This window comes from Protopterus annectens, chromosome 9.part0, assembly GCF_019279795.1.
Source record: "Protopterus annectens isolate FY-2018-M chromosome 9.part0, PAN1.0, whole genome shotgun sequence".
Taxonomy (NCBI): domain Eukaryota; kingdom Metazoa; phylum Chordata; order Ceratodontiformes; family Protopteridae; genus Protopterus; species Protopterus annectens.
This window is the reverse complement of record NC_056743.1, coordinates 967,398,543-967,409,187: the sequence shown is the minus strand read 5'-3', so window position 1 is coordinate 967,409,187 and position 10,645 is coordinate 967,398,543. Positions and strand designations below refer to the sequence as shown.

Below are 10,645 nucleotides of genomic sequence, written 5' to 3'. Positions count from 1 at the left end.
TAGGTGGAATAATGGATATATTCAGATTAAACAGTTATTTTTTGTAGTATTGAGGAAGTTGAAGACTAAAACGTTTCACTGTGCGTTATACTGTGTTGTTCAGTTTGTGTTTTACCTGGTATTAAACTGTATTGTATTCAACGTACTCAATGGACTTTATTTATATGCGCTTGGACCGTGGTGTTTGCTTTTGGTTATTGGTTTTATTGTACACCACTTGCTGCTTACTACTGTTTTACTAGTGTGTGTATATATATATATATATATATATATATATATATATATATATATATATATATATGTGTGTGTGTATGTAATTTGCATGTGTGTCTAAACTGCAAGTCCCAACTAAGCTAGTCTTTACTGTGTAAAACCCCTCATCTAGTGGAGGCCGATGGGATATATGCAAGTAATCCCATAAGGATATACCATTGTTGCAGATGCATGGCTTCTGAAATAGCCATGACTTTTATTTTTTAAGTCTTTATGTTAAAGCTCAGGAGAGTAAAGCCAAACACCATTAGTTGTAGACATACTGGCCTGAATGTAGCAAAGCTAAGCTACTCACTGTGACAGATTTCCACCGGATTTGACAGTAATCCCTACAAGATCTGGAATAAGTACTTTTTTTCCCTTTCTTTCTTTTTATTCTGGTCATTTATTAGTAATTAAGATTTGCTACTTGTTTGTATTCTAATGAGAATGGAAAAATCTGTCTATTTCTAGGTTTCTGATTTTTTTTAGAACCTTGGAGTGCCATTTGCTACTGGCATGGTGCTTGCTTGAATTTTTTTCAGCTTGGTCAGGGTTATATAAATTTCTTGCATTTGTGCAGCACTGGTCGTCTTGCAGTGGCATTGCAGTGTGTACTGTATAGAAGCAGGTATATTGAGCCTTCTCTTTCTCTACCACCTAACCTTATTTAATCCCTGCTGGTTAGTTTGACTAGTGATGTATGTAGAATGAGTAGATGCCTACAGTTGCACAATGCGCTGCACTTGACTATAAAGGATACTTGGGTTAGCATCATACAGTGCATAGCTCTTTTGTTTTACCAGAAATAGCTCATAGTTGTCCCACTTTGCTCTTGGCAGCTGTTTGTTGCTCTGCATAATGTAGATTTGATAGTTGGTTAACATATCTAGTTTTTTTATGTACAATATAGCCTGATTATCTCATTTAAGAAAATCAAATACTGCATGTTTCTAAAAAATTCTGCAAATCCCTGAACTAATATAGGTCAGCCTGCTTGTTTTCCTTATATGGACAGTCTCGTAGTACTTGATATTTTCATGTAGTGTAGCAACTGTGTGTGATGCTCACATATAATGAACTTTTGCTTATTACAAGACAACGTCCTTCATTAGTTCACCGTTGCGGCATTCTAATACTAATGTGTTATATTGTCGAGGTACCATGACATCTGTCCAGCATACCATATTCAAAATGTTTCCATACATTCATGTGTCTGGAGTATAACCTAAGCCTATGGGAGTAGGGGTACATAATCTAAAGGATCTAATACTTCTATGGATGATTATCTCCACCAGTCCGAACACAGGATCTTTGCTCCAGTCAGTCTTTTGTCAGTGTTGTTGGCTGCTACCATTGGCTATACTTGGATAAATCCCGCACTGGGGAACCTTCTTTTCTTGTATCTTTCTGTAGAGGAATCATTAATGTCAGCTATGGGAGGGAAGTGACTGTGGTAGGCAGACATTTTATAATGACCTCCACTTTCAGTGCAAAATAAGCACTGGGAGTGGAGGTCCTGGGCTGAACATGATGACACTGTCAGAGCGGTCAATAATTTGTTCCTAAAACCCTTCATACTTCACTTTCTTCATTAAACATATACTTAGCAACCCAAGTGCCCAACCCAAACCATAATGGTGGAACACTCTGCCTCTGGCATCCCGCTCACACCAGAAATGTTCAAGAAGGCAAGGCATCAACAGTCTTCTTCCCAGTCTTATTCAGATGTACCTATTGATAAACTGTGGAAATTGATATCTTGCACATCTGACGAGACTGCTCATACCGATATGGGTATAAATAGAGGGTGATCCTTTCAGAGGGCTGGTGGGCATTCCTCATATCCTCATGAGGGAAGAGGTACCTGAAACTTAGAGGTCCACTAAGGCTCCAGGTTGCTGCACTTTGTGAGGGCAGATGTCAGCTAAGAAGAAAAAAAAAAAGTTTCTCCTGTCCGTCATCTCAGGAAATGGAATAGGTGGAGTTCTCACAGGACCCTATACAAGGCCATTTGTTTCCTGAAATCCCTGTCATTCCTTTCTACTCCTTAACCCCCCCCCCCACCAAAGATGCAACATGAATCTTCATCCAAAGATGAGGAAGAATCTGATTCATATCAAGAGTCCATTGATCTTGGTGTTTCACTGTTGCAGCCATCACATTTCGGTTATCTGCTTGCAGTAGCCCTCAATCGGTCTGATTATCAAAGTTGTGGGTCCTGTCAGTTGCGGTCTCATCTTCCATGCCGTCAGGTAGTCAGGGGTATAAGGCATGCGGCCAACTCTATTACATCCGTCTTTCTTGCTGTGCGGTGCACGAAGCAGAAGCAGTTTGCAAGTGCCGGTCAACAGACTCCTGAAATTTTTGTTTTTGAGTTTGAGGCGAAGTCTTCAACTAAAGTGAACTACCCAGGTAGGGAAACTCTCTTGCTCTAAACCGATGTCAGTAAAAGTCATTAATTGTATTACTTGTGGAAAGCAAATACCTCTCAAAGATTTTCATTTGTACTGTATTCCTTGCCTAGGCCCTGACCATGATGTGCCTCGCTGTCTGTTTTGTGCCTTATTTAAACAACGAACTTTTTCTCGTCTGTATATTTACCCTTCTAAATATTTTGGTACTCTGTTCAATTATCCAGATATGTCTTCGGTAAGCCATGCAACTACCGACATTCTGTAAAAACACAAAGATAAAGACAGAGACAGGCCGCCTAGGTCCAAAGCTGTTGACAAAGCTTCTCTTATTCTAGTTGCCAGTTCGCTGGTACTCGGTGAGGCTCTTTCGCAGTCCCTGATGCCTGCTACTTCAGATTCGCAGGCTTCTACTGAGACCCATTCGGAGTCCGGTATGCTGCAAGATGCTTTAACTGTGGAACCTGAGGATATCTCTACCTTGGATGGGTCCGGAGCCGCTGTGCAGGTACCGGCTTCAGAGGGTGTATTCTGGCCTACTGACCTGCATTTTAAACCAATGCTATCTTCTTCAAGGCCTAAAACTCTAACCATGCCTAGAAAACAGGTCCAGACCCGCATGGTCATTCCTCTATGCCTAAAAAACAAATAAGAATGGCTGAAGACCTTATTACTTTAATCAGGGGAAGCCAACCTTCCCCCTCTGAGACCTAGGACTGAATTTGCTTATGTTACTTCTGATCAGGATTCTGAAATTTCTGTTTCCTCTGAAGACCAGGAATTTACCCTTATCTACCTATGAGGATTCTGATGCATGGGACTCTCTTGCCTCTGCTTCCCCTCCAGAGGATTTCTCTTTTGGTGAAACATTGTGTACTCTTAGGGAGCATTTTTGCTGGGAAAACCAGGATTACTCTGATTCTAAAAAGAGGCTTTGGGATTTCTTATTCCTGCACCAACACAGGTCTTTAGCTATCCACCCCCCCCCCCTTGAACTGGACATTGTTGTTGATTCCTTTTCAGAGTCTAGCTTGGTGCCTGACTCTCTACTTCCTGCTCCCAAAAAACCTGATGGATATTACAGGGTTCCTGACCTCACAAGTTCCTTTCTAAAAATCCTACTGTGGATTCTGAGACCATTTCACAGGGACCCAAGGGCATTAAGGCTACTACTGCCAAAAATCCTACCCCCTCTGATGGAGATTCCAGAGTGCTGGATAAATGGGGTAAGAAGGTATACACTTCTGCAAACTTGGCCATTAGGGCCTTAAACTGCCAGTTTCATGTTAAAGTATCAGCAGCATATTATTGGATTGCTTAAACAGAAAATTATGTTGATTCCTGACTGTGCTGAAAATAAATGATTTACAGTATTTAATGCATTCCGCTGAACAAGTTGGAAAACATACTTTGTAATGTGGTTTTGATTCAGTAGAGGCACCTTGCAGGGCTGCTGTCACTGGGTCTGTACTTGGAAGGCATACTTTGCTTAAGGAGCAATCTTTGCCAGGTCATGTTAAAGCTAAATTGCTGGATGCTCCCTTAAATCAGGACCACCTGTTTGGTAACAGTGCAGAAGTAGGACTTAAAAAGATGGAGGAAAAATCTAAATCTGTGCAAACTGTTAGATTTCCTACAGGTACAGCTTCCAAGATTTAGTAGGCATTGGCCCTCTAAGAATTGGTCCTTTACTGCCTCTTCCAGGCCTTCAGTCCAAACCCAGAACCAGCAGAACACCCAGGCTTCAGTTCCAAGGTACGCAGAGGACTAAGCAGTGGGGGCTCCCCCTTCCAAATCAGGGAGTAGTAAGACTCCCCCCTGTGGTAAAGTGTGTCCATGACTTAACTTTAAAACTTCCAAGCCCTTCTCAACTGACTGCTCCTTTAGATGGAAAGATTGCTCTGCAGACAAAAAACTGGGAACTAATTACCCCGGACAAATGAGTTTTAAATATAGTTTCCCAAGGATACAGATTTCACTTCCACACATTACCAACCTGAAACGGTTGGCCAGATCTATCCCAAAATCAGTGGGCAGAGGCTCAAAAGCAAGTACTTGCTCTCTTAAGCATAAGGGCTATTCAACCTGCATCAGAAGAGGAAAAGGGACAAGGTTTCTACTCAAGACTTTTCTTGGTACCCAGACAAGACAACTCATGGCGTCCTATCCTTGACCTTTCTATCCTAAACACCTTTTTGGTGATTTCAAAATTCAAGATGCTAACTCTTCACCATTTGCTTCCTATGCTAGGCAAGGATGCCTGATTGGCAACACTGGATTTAAAAGAAGCATACCTGCACATCCCAATCGGGGAATCTTGCAGAAGATACCTATGCTTCAAAGCAGGCTACATGCACCATCAGTTCTCTGCACTGCCCTTTGTCTCATCTACTGCGCCCAGGGTATTCACAAAGTGCCTAGCTCCAGTCATTTCATTTTACAGGCAAAGAAGTAGTCAAATACCTATACCTGGACAATTGTCTAATTCAGGCAGAAAGCCAGGACATACTTTTGAATCATCTGGCGTTTGTACAAAAGGTTTGAACTTGTCCGGGGTACACCATAAACGAAAAGAAATCACATCTTGTACCCTGTCAAGTTATATTCCTGGGAGCAAGCTTGAACACAACTTCCCAGATGGCTTTCCTCACGCCAGAGAAACAAATTCATTTGACAGCTTACTTGAAACTACTGGCCACAGAAACCCTGCTATCTGCGAGGCAAATACTGCAAGCCTTGGGGTTCATGACCCCTTGCATTCTCCTAATTCCATATGCAAGACTGCTTATGAGGAAACTACAATGGTATCTAAAAAGCCTATGGTGTCAACATTCTCCGGATCTAGAAGCAATTATTCCTATCATACCTTGCCTGCAGTTAGAGTTCCTTTAGTGGGCAGAGGCCTGCCAGTAAAACAAGGGACTACCATTCACTCTACACCTGCCGACCAAACCCTAACAGACTCATCAGACTATGCATGGGGGCCTCACCTGGCAGGGAAGTGCATTCGGGGCAAATGGTACCCAAGTCAAATGCACCTGGATATCAATCAGAAAGAAGTGTTAGCTGTACAGAATGCTCTGACAGCCTTCAAAGACCACATTATTCCAGGACAATTAATGGTAAGGATGGACAACACCACTGTTATGTGGTACGTAAACAAGCAGGGTGGGTACCCATTCAGACCCCCTCTGCAGACTAGCCATGGCTCTGTGGAACACAGTCTTGAGTTACGAAGTGCATCTACAGGCTCAATTCCTGCCAGGAAAGCTAAATACACTGCTAGACTAACTAAGCAGACATTTCATGGACCCACACGAGTGGAAACTGGAACCGAAGACTTTCACCATGTTGATAAACAAATGGAGGAGCCCAGATATAATAGACTAACTAAGCAGACATTTCATGGACCCACACGAGTGGAAACTGGAACCGAAGACTTTCACCATGTTGATAAACAAATGGAGGAGCCCAGATATAGACCTGTTTGCCTCCCCCCAGAACTACCAATTGGACAAATTCTGTACAAGGACTCCCCACAGATGAACTTGGAAAGTTGATTCCCTGTTTTTCAACTGGAAAAATCTATTAGTTTATGCCTTCCTCCTCTGCTCTACAAAGTACTACTAAATATCAAACAGGACAAACCAAGGACGATACTGATTGCACCAGAATGGCCATGCCAACTCTGGTGTGTACCCCCTCTTGTGCAGTGTCACTGCTGGCACCTGCCTCGGACCCCTACCGTGCTGTCCAAGCAGGAGGGCCAGATTCTGCATCCTCAGCTTCAAACCCTGAACCTGGCAGCCTGGCTAATTACTTGACCTCTCGGTTACCATCCCTCAGTAAACAAGTGTTGGATGTCATTTTGGAGGCAAGGAGGCCTAGTACTAGAAAATATTATGCTGAAAAATGGAAAAGATTCTGTTCCTGGAACCAGACTCAATGGATGGGCACAGCAGCGCCCAATTTACCTCAGATTCTTCAGTACTTAACTGAGATGCTTCACAATGGCCTTTCTTTTTCCTCCATCAGAATACATGCGTCAGCCATTTCAGCTCATTACAACACAGAACCACCCCTCTACTCTCATCCACTGCTCAAGGAGTTCCTCAGAGGGGCCAAAAACTTAAGACCACCCAGGAGAGCCCCAACTCCAGCCTGGGACCTTAACTTTGTATTGGAAAAACTCACTCTACCTCCTTTTGAGCCAGCTGCAAGTGCAGAGTTAAAATTATTTTCTTGGAAAACAGCCTTCCTTTTAGCCATCTCTTCAGCAAGAAGGATATCTGAATTACAGGCCCTTATGGCAGGTGGAGCCTTTCATCATCTTTCATGTGGACAGTGTCCCTCAGGACCAATTCCTCCTTCATACGTAACGTTGTATCCTGTGTGGCTCTTAATCAGTCCATTCATTTGCCAACCTTTTCTAATCCACAGAACAAAGTGGAACGGATTCTGCACAGACAACTTAGATTTTACTTGGACAGGACTAAACCTCAAAGGAAATCTGAACAACTGCTGGTGGCATTTGCTGCAGGGGCAGAGGGGAAGGCCATTTCAAAGCAAGCCATTTCTAAATGGATAGGCCATTGCATTGATTCTGCTATAAGCACCATGGAAAATCTGTCCCACATTGGATAAGACCACACTCATCCAGGGCTGCATCTACCTCTACAACCTTTCTCATAGGTGTCCTTACCAGGGACATCCTAGAAGCTGCTACCTGGAGTTCTGTGCATACTTTCACCAAACATTGCCATTTGCCTATTTTCTCCAATTCCAGAGCTGCTTTTGCCACTGCAGTCTTGCAGGACATTCTAGCTGGTCCTAAGGCTATTTAAATTCCTCCTCCCATCCTTAGCTTTGGGAATCTACCCAAATGTGATGACTGCAGCAATGAAACACTAAGAACATAATACAGTTGTTTACACTTACCATAAATTTAGATGTTAGGGTGTGTTGCAGTCCTGGTTACCCCCCTCCAGCCCCCTGACTTTTGGCTATACCTCTATTCTCCTTTACTATGCATAAAAGCTTTTTGATGCATTTCCTTTTTGTTGGTGATGTAACCTTTCATATATATTTTTAATTGCTTCTCAGTAGGGGGGCACCTGATATCTGGGGCAAGAAAAACTGATGTAATGGCGTCTGATGCTTACTTTATACCCCTGACTACCTGACATCATGGAAGATGAGACGGCAACCAACGCAGGACCCAAGACTTTGATAATCTGGCCGACTGAGGGCTACTGCAAGCAGATAACCCAAATGTGATGACTGCATCAGTGAATACACTCTAAAATCTATTTTTATGGTAAGTGCACACAACTGTACTTTCTGGTAGCTTACTTATGATGATATGTCCCAAAAACTGTACAAAAAAATAGTATAATGTACTGGAGGTAGGGGCTCTTATGCTTCTGTTGTCGCTCCAGTCTTGGAAGCCTTCCTTGTTGCATTTACATCACTTTTCCTGATTCCCAGCCTCCAACACCCAAGAAGCCTGATAGGTTTTATAAAGCACCTGTGGACTTTTACGTTTTTCTACAAAAATCCTGTAGCAGACTCTTTTTTTTTTTTTTTTTTTTTATTTTTCTATTTCTATTGACCAGCCAACTAAACTTATGCCAGTGGCTAATACTTTGTCATATGAGATAGTAGGGCTGTGGAGAGATATGGTAAGAAGGTTTATACCTCTGCCAGAGTTCCCTTAAGAGCTTTGAGTCAAGTGACAAAATACCTTTTGTCCATTTTAGGGGACTCTAATACAACCATTGCTAACCTCAATGCTTCTGACTGAAAGTGATTTCCGTGCTTGGGCATGTTAGACAATTTGCCAGACATTCTGTTAAATGCAGCTGTGATACTGCACAGGCTTCTGCTTGTTACTAGGGCAGTAATTAGAAGATTTGCTTGGCTTTGCATGCAGTATGTCCCTGAAGATGTTAAGGCTATGCTCTTTGCAGTCATCCTTAACAGGGATCTTTTATTTTGACCCTCTGCAGCAGAATATTTCAAGAATCTGCAAGGCAAGGGTGAAGTGCATGCAGGACTTAAGCTTTTTCTCACACAGAGTACTTGGATATCAAAGAAATTACATTGCTAAGCCCACTTCCATTGTGCACAGGGGTCAGAAACCCTCACAGAAAAGCAGGAAATGGACCAGGAAAAGATTTCATGACGGACCTACCTGAGACTCCAAGTCTGGCAAATCTCCTTTTCCAGACAAGTCAGTCCGACTGCCTGCTGTCACCTTCCTCCCTCTCTCATTGGTCCATGAATTTCTTTGTTAGAAAGGCTAACCTTGTCCTTTCCAGTCTGGAAATTATTCGCTGCAGACAAATGAATATGGTCTTTTACTAAAAAAAGATTATAAGGTGTCTTGGAAGAAAGTTCCTTTGAGGGATACTCCTCCTAATCAAGTACACCTACTCTGTCATCTCTTATAGAAGCTTCTTGACCAGGGTACCTTTAAAATTGTCAAATCAGCATCTAGGAAAAGGGTTTTATTCAAGGCTTTTTCTAATTCCGTGAAAAGAGGGCACTGTAAGATTCATTTTGGGCTTGCCTTATCTCAATACATTCTGGAGGAACCATTTTTCAAGATGCTTCCATTGCATACTGTTACTCCTTTCATCCTTCCTTGGGCCTTTTCGGGGTCCTTCACTTGAAGTATGCATACCTGCACATCTCCATTCATCCAAACTGCAGAAAATTACTATGGTTCTCTGCCTTTCCTTGCAGTTTCAGTTCTGTGCTTTACACTTCCGTTTATATGCTGCTCCTAGGACCTTCACATGGTGCCTTTCCCCAGGCATTGCCTTTTGCAGAACCCAGGGATAACGCATTTTCCCATACCTGGATGATCGTTTTACCCATGACACCCTGCATCTTTATCTGCTATACAGTCTTAGTTCTGGAGCAACTGGAATTCAAACTCAATCTCCAAAAGTCTTCTTTAGCACCCTCCCAGGTTCTAATTTTCCTGAGTTGCAGACTGAATTCCCAACTGACAGCCTTTCATCCCAAAGAGAAGGCTCTGTCCCTCTTACAATTTCTTCCAGCCCTTCTCCCCTTTCATTCTACTCCTTCAAGGGAGAGTCTGAGAACCTTGGGATGCATGACAACCATTTAATTTGCACCCTCTGCCAAGCTACACCTGTGAAAGATTCATTGGTACCTGGAATCTCTTTGGTCTCAGCACTGTTATCCACTAGATTTCCAAATTCCTCTCTTGCCCTTTCTGAGAAAGGGTTAGTGTCAGATTTGTTAAATCCAGGCCTTCCCTTCTGCCCGCCCACTCCTAACCTGGAACTGAGCACAGATTCATCAAATCTGACTTGGGGAACCTATAGAAGCTGTTTGTCTATTCAGGTCTAGTAGTTCCCCAGGCAGATGAAGGGAGGATATCATTGTCAAAGAAAATGAGGGTGTTTGAGCTCTTAACGTTTTTTCTTGCGTTTTGGAACCCAGGGCCTCTCAGGATTTTTCACAGATAAACACCACAGTAATGTGGTATATCTGTAAATGAGAGGGATAAAGTCGTACCAGTTGTGCAGGTTAGCTCCTTTAGCATTGGATCAAGCTATAAAGGCTAACCTGTCCGTACAGGTGGTTTTACATTCATTCAGAAGTCAGTGTACTCACAGATTCTATAAGCATGTTCATGGAAGACCCTCACAAATGGATGCTAAACGGGGAGGGTCTGAACATAGATCTATTTGAGAAATACCACATCTGTGGACGACTTGTCTCCACTCAGAAGAGACAGCTGAATCTATTTTGCTTCAGCACTCCTTGTCCTCAGATCTGGAGTTTGAATACCATGTCTTCCTGCCGGGAAGGGAAGTACATCTACTATTCCTTAACCTCCTTCTCCCTCTGATCTCAAATATTCTAGTGAATATCCAGTGTCACAAAAAGTTTTGTTGATGACCCCCTTTTTCACCTTTGCCATCAGTTTAACCCAACCTACA

At 42.7% G+C, this 10,645-nt stretch overlaps 1 protein-coding gene across 1 annotated transcript in view; it reads left to right on the top strand.

The window, feature by feature from the left end:
- The window catches only part of MCRS1 (microspherule protein 1), a 1,081,536-nt gene that overhangs the window by 84,758 nt on the left and 986,133 nt on the right, over positions 1-10,645 (top strand). The window lies entirely within an intron of this gene.